This window comes from Mobula hypostoma, chromosome 15, assembly GCF_963921235.1.
Source record: "Mobula hypostoma chromosome 15, sMobHyp1.1, whole genome shotgun sequence".
NCBI classification, from domain to species: Eukaryota; Metazoa; Chordata; class Chondrichthyes; order Myliobatiformes; family Myliobatidae; genus Mobula; species Mobula hypostoma.
The window spans coordinates 47,667,554-47,682,500 of record NC_086111.1 but is presented as its reverse complement, the minus strand read 5'-3'; the positions used below and the strand labels follow the sequence as shown (position 1 = coordinate 47,682,500).

Genomic DNA, 14,947 nt, shown 5'->3' with positions numbered 1-14,947 from the left:
ACAACGTTTCTACTTCAGATCCAGTATTATTGATTATGAATTAATAATCACTTGTAATAATTACAGCAGATCTGCGTAACTGTAAAATAGGAAATATGTTTGGCACATTAGCAACAATTCTATAGGACTTTTTAAAAATCTTCACAAAATCCCAGGCCCCTTACTACAGAAATCTCTAATATACTTCTAATTCTGCGCCGACAATGCGCAATATCGAATGCTCACTCAATACGTCGAATGTTTTAACGTAAATAGCACCAGCTCTTTGGCTTAATGGTGACAACTTACTATAGTATTTGTATTCTAAATGATACGGGGTTTTGTGAAGATTATAGAAATTACTCTAAGCGCTTTGGATATAAAGACGTATCATGGTCCAACAATTATTACATCACTGTTAGTTTGCATCTTTCTCAGGCTTCAAAACAACACCTATTGTCGATACCTTTGTTCGTCATATCCCACGGGGTACAGGTTACGGTATCTAGTCTATTGTAATAGGATCTAGACATAAAATCACTAAGAATAATTTACTATGTGGCCTTTTATGTACATTCGATTTGGCTTTATTGTGACAGGGTTAATCTTTTGATCTATGCACTTAATATTTTAATCTTGGACTAACTTCTGCTCAAGATGCTTCTTCATTTGACCTCAAATGATTTTAATCAGACTTAGGAAATCCACCACCAGATTGTATTTCATCTTGAAATTCATTTTTGCAATCTCTGTTTAGTCAGAAGTACCCATTTTGAAATAACTTTAATCCACAGACTTAATTTAATCCAAACCTTTTACTTTGATAGGCCAGGTGACTGGACAAGACAGAGCAAAAAAGATACTAGCAACATCAAAAGTTAAACATCAGATGAATTTCTAAGAAAATATTAAGATATTTGGTTTTCATTTGGGATGATTAACACCCAGCATGTACCTCAAATGTCTTCATTGAATTTTTATAATTCCAGGAAACCAAGAACTCTAAATAACATGCATTGGCCAGAAATGGACTTTTTTTAAACCGTTGTTCATGCTTGTGGAAGTCGCTGTAGATCAAGGATCTAGAAGTCACTTTCAATCAATGTGTACACTTTCAGCAATTGAATAAATAAATTGATCTCGGACAAATTATGGTCTTTCCTACTGTGAGTTCCTATTTTCCACTTAATTTTGTGAGCTTGAAATTTATATTTGCAATTTAATAAATACAAATGTATTTAATCTCTAGGTATTCTTGCAGAGTTTTATAGACTGCTAAACACGAATCATACTCAGTTGGAATGTAACATCAAAATAAGAAAGTTAGGGTGTAAGTTGTATTAACTTTGATTGTTTCCACTGCTTCAGTTAAGGTCACGCACACTCACTAGCATACAATTTAACATACTTTTGTACTGAAGTTCATGGATGCTCACTAGCACATAACTTAACACATCTTCTGAAAATGTCCCTCACAACACAACATTCAATTCAATGTTTGTTTTTTGGATATTACAACTGAAATTCAGATTTATTGTGCACCCTACTCCTTACAGAACTTGAGCTACACATCTGTCGAATTGGGAAGTAAAGTAGGTATTCCAATTTGCCACTGGATCAATTTTAATGAAGTCACATTCAGTATAATGTGCAAACAGATTTTGTGTTTATAGGGGTTAAGATAGATAGCTTTATGTATTCATATAATGCACATGTGAGTAAAACTCTTCCCTGCGTGCCACGGTTTATGGTCCATATCTGGTCTTATACGCTGTACCTTGTACGTTATAGTGACTGGCTGAAATCGCTAGTGTTGTGCCACTAATGCATGTCTTGCTCATTAAGATTAGTAAAAAATAAATGATTCACTGCAAATGATTTATGTTCTTATATTCTCAATATAAATGTCAATATAGTATACACTGGGAGAGCATTGCTTGCAATTGTTTTTCACCCATCATTATTTTGGTGAAAAGCCTTGATACTAAAACATTGTGAAACCCAGAAGGGTATGTTTCTGGTCATGGTCAGGCAATCTGTGGAGTCCAAAGACAAGGTGATTTCTTTTAGGTGCTAACAGCTTACACAAGATACCTGTATGATCACTTTACCTAAATGATATGCTTCAAATGTAAAAGGACCCTGATGGGACTAGTATACAAACCTCTGAACAGTAGCAAAATTGTGGTTTACAAATTACAAAAGGAGATAGAAAATGCATGTCAAAAGGGCAATGTTACGATAGTCATGGGCGATTTTAATATGCAGGTAGATTAGAAAAATCAGGTTGGTCCTGGATCCCAAGAGGGGAATTTCATAGAATCCAACAAGTTGGCCTTTTAGAGAAGTTTGTGATTGAGCCCACTAGGGGATTAGTTGTTCTGGATTGGGTGTTGTGAAATGAACTGGAATTGACTAGAAAGCTTAAGGTAAAGGAGCCCTTGGTGTCCAGTGATCATAATATGATAGATTCACCTGTAATTTGAGAGGGAGAAGCTAAAGTCAGATGTATTAGTATTACTGTGGAGCAAGGGAATTACAGAGGCATGAGAGATTAGCTGGCCAAAGCTAATTGGAAGAGGACACTAGCAGGGATGATGGCAGAGCAGCAATGGCTGGAGTTTCTAGGAGCAATTCAGAAGGATAAAGCCCAAAAAAGAATAAGTATTCTAAAGGTAACATGATGCAATGGTGGCTGACAAGCGAAGTCAAATCCAACAGAAAAGCCAAAGAGAGAGAGAAAATTAGTGGGAAGTTAGAGGATTGGGAAGCTTTTAGAAACAACCAGAAGGCAACTAAAAAAGTAATTAAGAATGAAAAGATGGAATACAAAGGTAAGATACCCAATAATATTAAAGAGGATACCAAAAATTTCTTTGGTCAAGTGGTTAAGTGGTTAAGGTCAAGTGGTTAAGACATTTGTCTAGTGATTTGAAGGTCACTAGTTCGAGCCTTGGCTGAGGCAGTGTGTTGTGTCCTTGAGCAAGGCACTTAACCACACATTGCTCTGCAACGACACCGGTGCCAAGCTGTATGGGTCCAATGCCCTTCCCTTGGACAACATCGGTGGCGTGGAGAGGGGAGACTTGCAGTATGGGTAACTGCTGGTCTTCCATACAGCCTTGCCTAGGCCTACGCCCTGGAAACCTTTCAAGGCGCAAACCCATGGTCTCATGAGACTAACGGTTGCCTATATAAAGAGTAAAAGAGAGGTGAGAATAGATATTGGACCACTGGAAAATGATGCTGGAGAAGTAGTAATGAGTTAAGGAAATAGTGGACGAACTGAATAAGTATTTTGTATCATTCTTCACTGTAGAAGACACTAGCAGTATGCCTGAAGTTGAAGAGTTCAGGGGGCAGAAGGGAGTGAAGTTGCCATCATTAAGGAGAAGGTGCTTGGGAAACTGAAAGGTCTGAAGGTAGATAAATCACATGGATCAGATGGTGTACACCCCGGTGTTCTGAAGGAGGTGGCTGAAGAGATTGTGGAGGCATTAGTAATCATCTTTCAAGAATCAATAGATTGGGGCATGGTTCTGGAAGACCAGAAAATTGCAAATGTCACTTCAAGAAGGGAGAGAGGCGGAAGAAAGGGAAATTTTTGTCCAGCTAGTCTGATCTCAGTGGTTTGGACGACATTGAAGTTGATCGTTAACAATGTGTCTTAGGGGGATTTGGAGGCACATGATAAAACAGGTCGATCTCAGCAAGAGTTCCCCAAGGGAAAATCTTACCTGACAAATCTGTTGGAATTCTTTGAAGAAATAACAAGCAGGATAGACACAGGAAAATCAGTGCATGTTGTGTACTTGGATGCTTAGAAGGCCTTTGACAAGGTGGCATTCATATGGCTGCCTAACAGGCTAAGAGCCCATGGTATTACAGGAAAGATTCTAGCATGGGTGGAGCATTGGTTGATTGGGACTAAGTGGAGCCTTTTCTGGATGGGTGGTATTCCACAGGGGTCTGTGTTGGGACTGATCCTTCTTACATTATTCGTCAATGATTTGGATGATGGAATTGATGGCTTTGTAGCTAAGTTTGTGGATGATACGAAGACAGGTGCAGGGGTAGGTAATGTTGAGGTAGTAGAGAGGCTACAGAAGGACTGAGACCACTTAGGAGAATGACAAGGAGATAGCTGATGGATTACAGTGTCCGGAAGTGTATAGTCATGCACTTTGGTAGAAGAAAGAAAAGTCTAGACTGTTTTCTTAATGGAGAGAAAATACAAAAGACTGAGGTACAAAGGGACTTGAGAGTTCTTGTGCAGGATTCCCTAAAATTTAACTTGCAGATTGGCGATGAGGAAGAAGGCTAATACAATGTTAGCATTCATTTCGAGAGAACTAGAATATAAAAGCAAGGGTGTAATGTTGAGGCTTTATAAAGCACTGGTGAGGCCTCACGGTGTATTATGAGCAGTTTTGGGCCACTTATCTAAGAAAGGATATGCTGACATTGGGGAGAGTTTAGAGGAGGTTCATGAACATGATTCTGGGATTGAAAGTCTTATCATATGAGGAGTGTTTGATAGCTCTGAGCCTGTACTAACTGGAATTCAGAAGAAGGAAGGGGACCTCATTGAAACCTATCAAATATTGAAACACCTCAAAAGAGTGGATGTTTCCTATGGTGGGGGAGTCCAGGAGCAGGGAACACAGCCTCAGAATAGAGGGGCATCCATTTAGAACGGAGATGAGGAATAATTTCATTAACCAGAGAGTGGTGAATCTGTGGAATTAGTTGCCACGGGTGCCCGTGAAGATTAAGTCATTGGGTATACTTCAGGCAGGGGTTGATAGATTCTTGATTAGTCAGAGGATGGAGGATTACAGGGAGAAGACAGGAGATTGGGGCTGAGAAGGAAATAGTGGAACAGACTCGATCGTCTAAATGGCCTAATTCGGCTCCCATACTGTATCTAATGAAGTCAAGGTTAATTCCGGAATATGTTAGGGAATAATACCATAACTTGCAGAAAGTTCCTTGGGGGAGAACTTATCATAGTAGAAATGGTTCCATCTGTTGAACAGTTGAATATGCTTTTAAACATTAATCTTAAATATCATTTTAGTAACCATTTGATATATTATTTGTTCCATTTACAACTGAAGAGTCTGTAGTACATTCTGAGTAGGCCATTTTGATGACCATCTCAATGATCATGCAATGAATGCTACTTTGCTTCTGACCTTTCAGCAACACAAATCATCTTACTGAGTAAGGAAATTATGGATCATCTGCAGATAAATGCAGTCCATTGCTGACAGGACATCAGTTTGAAATACTACCTTTAATCAAGATGAGCCTGAAACAAGCTTAGGTCATGTTTGGTTATTATCACTACTGAACAATGATATATGTCAAGTAATGGAACTGTCTAAACTGAACCAAAATTGTTTTGTTACTGCTTTCCAAAATTAACAAACCTTATGCAATATTTAATAACACATTTTTCACCATATCTTGTGAAACTAAGCATTAAAATTAACTTAAATGTTAACTTTTTACAACATGGATTTTAAAAAGACAGAACTTATAATTTATTTATGCGATCACCCTTAATATCTAACCTAACAATGAGAACTTTATAATTCTTTCCAACTTTCTGTTTATTGGCGGGTATTTTGAGCTTGTGCAAATGTATGAAATGAGCAATAATGGATTAACACCATGATCTGCATTCTGGTTGTCTATTCCTACTGAGATATTTTTACAACTGCTTACTAATAAGCAAAAATGCTATCTTTAAATTAAATTACGAATAAGTGTATCAGCCCAAGTAGGCTGCTAAATTGGAACTGAGAGGAGTCTTCACGTTTGCTACTCAGGGGTGACAGAACTGTGATCCATGTTGACTGTCCACGATACTTCAATGTGAATTGTGAAGATACTATCAGTATATACAACTTTGTATATGCATGCTTAATGTCAATTAGCTTACAGAATGTTCAAATAAATACTTATATAAAACCAGCACTGCTGATTTCCAGCCCTGTGCTACTGCGTATGTCACAATTTAACCCTACAAAACCAATTCTGACATTAAATGGAATGACAATCCCCGCCATTATTGCTATAAAAGTTGGATGCTAGATTATTTTTTTTCAAGATATTAGATTCTAGAGAAAAGAATATCTCACATTCAGAGGTTTCCTATACTTGGCTAAAGCTTGTATATTCCACAACTATTTGATGGGCCTCTCCTCAAGTAAGTTCTCTATTATAAAGGATGTTGTGGTTTAGACCTGTCTCTTTGTGTGGACTCACCGCCAGTGCTTTCTGCTCACCTGGATTTTCTTGGGTTGACACACAGGTCTGAATGAGCCGACTCTCTGGACGTATGACGTGTGGGGAGGTGTGAACAGTAATCATGCCCCTGAAGAGGACGCTGAGACGTCACCCTGGAATGCCCTGATAGCTCTTGATTGGAAGTGGAATTTTGCCTCTTGTCAAAGCCTGTCAAGACCTTATAACAGTGTTTATACGTGTTTGCTCTTCAATCATATTTAAACATCATTAACCTGACTCTGCCTAATGTAGTGAAAGAAATTGCTTCCAGAAATGAAAGACTGGTAGTCTGCTGGGGCTTTCTATATGGTAAACTAGTAAATTATTGTCACATGTACTAAGGTGCATTGAAAACTTGTCTTGCATGCTGTCCATAGAGGTCAATTTATTACCATGTGCATTGAAGTTAGAACAATAGAGAGAGAAACCATTATATTTTCTGAACTGAGCCCATATTCTCAGAGTATGTCTAATAAGAGGATTAACAATTAGTTTAGGCAAATGACAAGGAAGTGCGGAACCAAGAAGTGCAGAAATGGAAAGATCCTTACTAGAATTCAACTCCATTGCCGCCCATTTTGGGCAGTCAGACTGATTATGGAAGAAAGACCAAAAAATAAGACAACGAATATTGGCTGCCCAATAATATAAACGAAAATTAGGCAGGGCCATACCACCTTCCTTTTTAGATTTTTGAAGGTGAGCTTTATTAATTTTGGAACATTTGCCCTTCCAGAGATAGGACGAAATAATAGAATCTAACACATCAAAAAAAGCTTTAGAAATAAAAATTGGTAAAGATTGAAATAAATACAAAAATTTAGGAAGGATATACATTTTAATAACATTACTTTGACCTACCAGAGAATGGACAAGGGTGACCACTGTGTCAGATTCTGTTTTGTAGAATTTGGAAGATTGGCAAAATTTTCTCGAAAAAGATTCTTAAAGTTCCTTGTTACTGTAACACCAAGGTAAGTGAATTGATTATTAACTACTTTAGAAGGGAGGTCATGAAATACTAATGCTTGTGCTTCTCAATTGATTGGAAAGAGCCCTATTTTACACATCATCTTTTCCTACCTTCTATGCGAGATTCAACATTTCATGATTGGTACAGAAAGGGTATTAGGCGCTTTGAAGATCTTTTCATAGGTAATTGTTTTGCAACTTTTCAACAATTGTCTGTAAAGTTTAACCTACCTAATACTCATTTCTTTAGATATCTTCAAATTAGACATTTCATTAACCTTTAATATCAAACTTTCCTGAGATGCCTGAGAAAAACGCTGTGGACCTGTTTCTTTGTATTAATCCATTGGGTAAAGGTTTAATATCTGCTATTCGGGATAAGTTAGTGATCTTGAGGTGTGCCCCCTTCGATAAAATTAGAATTTCCTGGGAGCATGATTTAATTATTTCCTCATCTGATGCGGTTTGGGATTCAATTCTTAAGTCAGTTAACTCAACCTCTTTATGTGCTGGCCACTGCCTTTTGCAGTTTAAGGTTGTACATAGGGCTCCTATGTCTAAAACTAAATTATCGCGGTTTTACCCTGACACTAGTCCCGTTTGTGATAAGTGTAAAGGGGAAGAGGCTTCTCTTATCCATATGTACTGGGCCTGTCCTAGTCTAGAGAAATTCTGGAAAGAAGTTTTTTCAACTCGATCCCATATTCTTAATTGCCACTTAGAACCTAACCCTCCGATTACTTCTTTTGGCGCCTTGGGTGAAGTAGACATGCACATGTGTCCGACTAAATGTCGAACGTTATCTTTTGCTTCTCTCTTGGCTAAACAGTTAGTTCTTCTTAGGTGGAGAGGTGCTGCCCCACCCACTCATGCTCAATGGCTTAGAGACATTATGTCCTGTTCAGACTTTGAAAAGATTCATTATTCACTTCTTAATTCGGACATTAAGTTTCATATGGTGTGGGGACCTTTTCTTGAATACTTTCACAACTCCTCTTTAAATTAAGCTTATCCTTTTTTTTGTACTACAATCCCTTTCAGCTTTTTTTCCTGTTAGTTTTACGTTTTTTTGTTGTGAATTACATTATAGTTTTGATAGTCAGCATTATATTTTCTTTTTTTATATATATTTACAGCTCTGTGGGGTTGAATGCTCCGATTAATTTTTCTTTTATACATAGAAATGGTTGACCTGGGATTTTATAGTGGGAGGGTGGGGAGGACACTAATTTTATAAGATTTTATTTTGGGTGCTTTTTCCTTATTGTTATGAATTATATATTGGACACGTTTGTTTTGCACTGTATAAACCTCCATTTTGTTGATGGGTTTTTTCTGTCGCTGTATTGTAGAAATGCATTAAAAAATTAATTTAAAAAAAAGAATTTAGAACAATATCAGAATGCAGTATAAAGTGTTACACTACAGAGAAAGTGCAGTGCAAATAGAAAGTAGGGTGGAAGGCACAATAAGGTAGATTATGAGGTCAAGGGTATATTCTATCATACTAGGAAAACATTAATAGTTGTATAACAGTCGTCATCCTTGAGCCTGGTGGTACGTGCTTTCAGGCTTTTGTATCTTCTGCTCATTGGGAAGGGCAATAAGAGAGAAGGCATAGACTTGATGGTGTCTTTGATTATATTGGCTGCTTTACTGAAGCAATGAGAAGTGTAGACATATTCGAGGAGGGGAGGCTGGCTTTAGTGATTTGCTGAGCTGTGTCCACAACTCTGCAGTTTTGTGTGGTCAGCATGATTGGATGAAGGAAGGAAGAATGTGCAGAGGAGAATGCACAATTAGAAGAAGGAAACAGTGAGCAGAAGTGCAAGGGAAGTGGAAGATGAGGAGGAAAAAGGGAGTTAAAACACGAGTTGTGCCTTTCCGCTTGGTCTTCATATGATCCTATCATTCAATACTTTAATGAATACGGTTAGTTCTGAACATTTATTGTCACTAATGAAGAGTGTCATTAAACTGAAGTCTTACCTGTTTCTCCCTCCAAAATCTCTACCATCTGCTAAATACTTCATCTATTTTTGTTATTCAGCTTCCATCAGTTTAATGACACTCATAAATTTCGAAAATACATACAGGTCAAAACACCTTTCACTGTCAGTGTAACTGGCTCCTTCAAATCCATTATCCAAATCATTGATATATAATGAAAAATGAAGCAGTACCAACATAGACACCTGTGGAACACCACTAGTCACTGGCAGCCAACCAGAAAAGGCTCCCTTTATTCCCATTCATTGCCTCTTGCCAATCAGCCATGCTCTATCCATGCTAGTATCTTTCCTGTAATATCATTGGCTCCTAACTTGATAAGCAGCCTCATGGTGTGGCACCTTGTCAAAGGTCTTCTGAAAATCCAAGTACACAACATCAGTTGATTCTCCTTTGCCTATCCTCTTGTTATTTCTTCAAAGAATTCCAACAGATTGGCCAGGTAAGATTTTCCCTTAATGAAGCCATGCATACTGTGGCCTATTGTATCATGTGCCTTCAAGTACCTTAACAATCGACTCCAACATCTTCCCATCCTTTGAAGTCAACTAACTGGTCTATAATTTCCTTTCTTCTGCCTCTCCCCGTTCTTGAAGAGTGGAGTAACATTTGCAATTTTCAAGTCCTCCAGAACCATGCAGAATCTAGTGATTCTTGAAAGATCATTACTAATACTTCCACAATCTCTTCAGCCACCTCTTTCAGAATCATAGGATGTAGACCATCTGATCCAGGTGATTACCTACCTTCAGACCTTTCAGTTTCCCAAGCATCTTCCCCCTAGTAATGGCAGCTTCACTCATGCTTTCCCCCTGCCACTCTCGAACCTCTGGCATACAGCTAGTGTCTTCCACAGTGAAGAATGATGCAGAACACTTATTCAGTATGTTTGCCATTTCCTTGTCCCCATAATGACCTCTGTAGCATTTTCCGGTAGTCTTATATGTACTCTTGCCCCTCTGTTACATTTTATGTATCTGAAGAAACATTTGGTGTCCGTTTCAATATTGTTGGTTAGCTTAACTTTGTATTCCGTCTTTACTTTCTTTATGACTATTTTAGTTTTCTGTTGGTTTTTAAAAGCTTCCCAATCCTCTAACTTCACACTCATTTTTGGTCCATTATATGCCCTCTCTTTGGCTTTTATGTTGGTTTTGACTTCTCTTGTAAGCCATGGTCGCATCATCCTGCCTTTAGAATACTTCTTTCTTGAGATGCATCTATCTTGTGCTTTCTGAATTGCTTCCAGAAACTCCAGTCATTGTTGCTGTGTTGTCATCCCTACTAGTGTTCTCTTCCAATCAATTTTGGCTAGTTCCTCTCTTATGCCTATGTAATTCCATTTATTCCACTGTACGAGGGGTGATTGATAAGTTCGTGGCCTAAGGTAGAAGGAGTCAATTTTAGAAAACCTAACACATTTATTTTTCAACATAGTCCCCTCCTACATTTACACACTTAGTCCAGCGGTTGTGGAGCATATGGATCCCTTTTTGTAGAAGTCGGCATCTTGGACCCCCAGTAAGTGGTCCACAGCAGGGATGATTGATAAGTTCGTGGCCTAAGGTATAAGGAGATGAGTTATTAACTTCAGACTTTCTGCATAATCACTCAAAGAGTTGAACTGCACGTGTATCTAATGAAAGCTGTACAACTCATCTCCTTCTGCCTTAGGCCACAAACTTCTTAATCACCCCTGCTGTGGACCACTTATTGGAGGTCCAAGATACTGACTTCTACAAAGAAGGAATCAGTATGCTCCAGGACCGCTGGACTAAGTGTGTAAATGTAGGAGGGGACTATGCTGAAAAATAAATGTGCTTGGTTTTCTAAAATTGACTCCTTCTACCTTAGGCCACAAACTTATCAATCAGCACTCATAATACTGATATATCTGACTTTGGCTTCTCCTTCTCAATTTGCAGAGTGAATTCTATCATATTATGATCACTGGCCCCTAAGAGTTACTTTACCTTATCTCTCTAGTCAATTCTGGTTCATTGTACAACATCCATTCCAGAATAGCTGATCCCCTAGTGGGCTCAACCACGAGCTGCTCTAAAAAGCCATCTCATAAGCATTCTACCAACTTCCCTTCTTGCAATCCAGCACCAGCCTGATTTTCCCAGCTACCTGCGTATTGAAATCCCCCTTTTGACATGCATTTCCATCTCACAGTGTAATTTGTAGACCACATCTTTACCACTGTTTGTTTGGAGGTCTGTGTATAACTCCCATTAGGATCTTATTACCCTTGCAGTGTCTTAGCTGTCACCACAACGATTCTACACCTTCCTATCCTGTGTCACCTCCTTGTAAAAACTTGTAAAAGTCTTTCTAGATCTGATCATTCAATCTGTTAATTCCCAAAGGCAGAAGTGGAATCAACTATTTATGATATGCATGAACTGCCAGTTCCAAACTTGCGTTAATAATACAACAGTAGTGTAGCAGTTAGCGTGATGTTATTACAGCTTGGGGTTCCATTCTGGTGTTCTCTGTAAGCATGTTCGTGCGTTCCTTCCCGTGTGCATGCGGGTTTCCTCCCACAGGCCAGAGAGGTACCAGTTAGTAGGTTAATTGGTCATTGTAAATTGTCCTGTGCTTAGGCTAGAGTTAAATTAATGCGTTTCTGGGCAGCGCAGCTGGAAGGGCCGTAAAGGCCTGTTCCGCACTGTATAAATAAATAAATATGGTGCCACAGGACTATTATCGATCTTTTTTTCCCCAGATTTATAAAGATATTTTAGTTGGATTATAAATATAATTGAACAATAAATAAAACGCAGAAATTACTGTAAAATATCAACTCTGCATACTACTGGGCATGTGTTTTGCAACATTTTACATCTTGGAATTTCTTCAGGGCTTTGCCTGTTGTGGCTCTAACATCAACAGAAAAGCAGCTAAATCTCCAGATTCAAAATTCAGGATTGTTGTTCAGTACACAAATGTTAAGGAGAACAAAAATTGATTTACTCTGAATTTGTTGCAGCCTAAGAAAAATGCAATCACCATAAAGAACACAATAAAGAAACAAAAGCAAAGCACAATAAATATAAAAACAATCCTATAAAGGACAATGCACAAGTAATCTAATATACATAGACTTATTGTATGTACAGAAAGTGACACTAAGTAATGTGTATGTAGATACACAGTGCTGAGCTGATGTGGTAAGTTGGCAGCATGTTCGATCACAGTGGCTTCTATAGGGTCAAATAAAAGGGTCTTTTTTTAAATGTATTTTTTATGATCGCAAGACCCTGCTGGATATTAAGAACCTAAAGTACTGCAGGTCAGCCCCATCAGCGAGTTGTCCATTGGTGGAGAAACTGAAGGAGCTGGACTTGGTGCAGATCGTGCTGCTGCCCGTGTCAGAGGAGTTGGTGCGCGAAGGCGGAGTGCAGTCTAATAGCAAATGATTGTCTTAGTCGCTTGTGATTGCAAGATCCTGTTATACGTTGCTAATGTGGAATGCTGCAATCCGGTTCACTGATTTATTGGCCAGCAGCAGGGACGGACAGTGGGCAAGCTGTGTGGCCTCAGTCGAGGTGAGGACCGGGCCTCAAGCCGCGGTGTCGCCTATTTAGAACCACCCAGGAGAGAGCTGACAGAATCATTGGAGGCATTGTGGCAGGGCGTCCAAGCTGGAGTCGCTGCTGCCCCCCAGAGTTCACTTGGCAGAAGACAAGCTGTGTTCTGCTCATTTGCAGATTGCTCAACGTTCATGAACTCAGGATCTTGGACCATTTTTTCATGTGACTGTATTTTACTGATATCTGATATGTCCTGATGAAGGGTCGTGGCCCGAAACGTCAACCGTACCTCTTCCTACAGATGCTGCCTGGCCTGCTGCGTTCACCAGCATTTCTTTGTGTGTTACTATATGTGTCTTGTGCTGTGTGTGACTGTTGGTTCTGTGCTTTGCATCTTTGCCCCAGGGTAACCCTGATTTGTCTGGCTGTATTCATAGGTATTCATGTCTGGTTGAATGACAAACTTGAACTTGTACATGCTCTATTTCTACAAATATTTGGCAAATATTTTGAATTTAAACAGCAACTTTCTTGATTTCAGGGCCTTTCTGAAGATGCCAAAAAGCAATGAAATTATCCATCTGAGGCAACATCCTGAATCTTTTCTGTACCCTCTCCAGCACTTTCACATCCTTTCTATACTTTGGAGATCAGAACTGTGTGCAGTACTCCAGCTGAGGTCTGGCCAAGTTTTATGAAGTTGAAGTATAACCTCCTTACTTCTGTATTTAATGCCCTGAATAAAGCAGACCAGCATCTTATATGCCTTTCTGACCTATGTTGCCATCTTCAAGGATCTGTGTTCCTTCTATGTACTCTGTTCCCTCCATTCCTTGATAATCCCTAAGATCCGATCATTCATGATGTATTTCCCAGCTTTATCAGTGCTTCCAAAGTATAACACCTCACATATGTTTGGACTAAAGTCTATCTGCCATTTTCCAGCTCATTTCTCCAACATTTTGATATCTCACTGAACCCTATGATAACCTTCCACACTATCAACAATTTTCAGATCAAAATGAGGAAAAAATGCTTCATTCAGGGGGTATTGACTCTTTCTAACTTTTAGCCTGGGGGATTGTAGATATTGCATCACTAACTTCATTCAACATATAGATCGGCACATATTTCTGGATATCAATAGGTTCAAGGTGTAGAAAGTGCAGGAAATGGAATTGAAGTAGAAGATCAGTCATGATCTTGATGCATGGTGGAGCAGGACTGAAGGGCAAATGGTCTATTCCTGCTCCTATTTATTATGCTCTATGCATTCTTCCCTAAGTTTTAAACCAGAACTGCACAAAATGCTTCAAATGTCATCTCATCATACACTCGCAGATCTCAGCAGGACTTCCACACCAATCGATTACCTCATTGCTTACCCTATCAGAATTTGTGTTCCAACATACACTAACATTTATTAATTTTTTTCCATTGTGTGCAGCCAAAAGTGAGAAACTAATGGCTTGGATTTTCCCAAGAAAGCCTAAAGTTCTGCTCGGAACTAGAAGCATTTCCCTGTGTACTTATCGAAAATGTCTCTACTTTCCTGAGAGAGGAGCCCAGCAGTTGAATGCAAGCTTCCTACATCCTAATCAATTATAGATGGGAATTTAGTTATTGATCATGAAGTAGGGCTGAGCTACCACCGATACATCAGTCACCTTTTTTTATCAGTGGAAAGGAATGATTGTGAATGACCTAGGGGATCTACACTTCTGTGAAAAATTGAGCTTACCTAAATGTTTTAATTATATTGAATCTTTAATTTTAGTTTTTCAATAATTAAACATATTTCAGTGGTTATCTAAGAAAGACTTTTAAATTTTCCTCATATCAGGTACATTCAGAAAGAAGCGAAGATTTTACCACGTTTGACTGCTGCTAAGCCAAATGATGTGGGTGGCTAAACCTGCTATCAAAGCTTTATTTTTATCATTTCCGTGGGTGGGATTCATAATGGACTCATCACATGCAGAGATTTACATCAGAAGCTCCAATATCTCGCAAGTCCACTTCTGCGTGGAAGTTCTGGACAGAGGTTCTACACAAGGAAAGTAGTGGGGAAGCTTCCAATAGCCAGATATTCGGAGTCTGCATATATCACCATTCCTTTATGGTCACTGGTCACATATGGGGGGGGGGTG

The 14,947-nt window shown here is 38.8% G+C and overlaps 1 long non-coding RNA gene across 1 annotated transcript; it reads left to right on the top strand.

Annotated features, from left to right (window-relative positions):
* Positions 1-979: 979 nt before the first annotated feature.
* Positions 980-13,438, top strand: LOC134357092 (uncharacterized). Its single transcript, XR_010020505.1, has 3 exons — positions 980-1,145; positions 6,302-6,585; positions 13,339-13,438. It is a non-coding gene; the product is annotated as an uncharacterized LOC134357092 (long non-coding RNA).
* Positions 13,439-14,947: the final 1,509 nt, after the last annotated feature.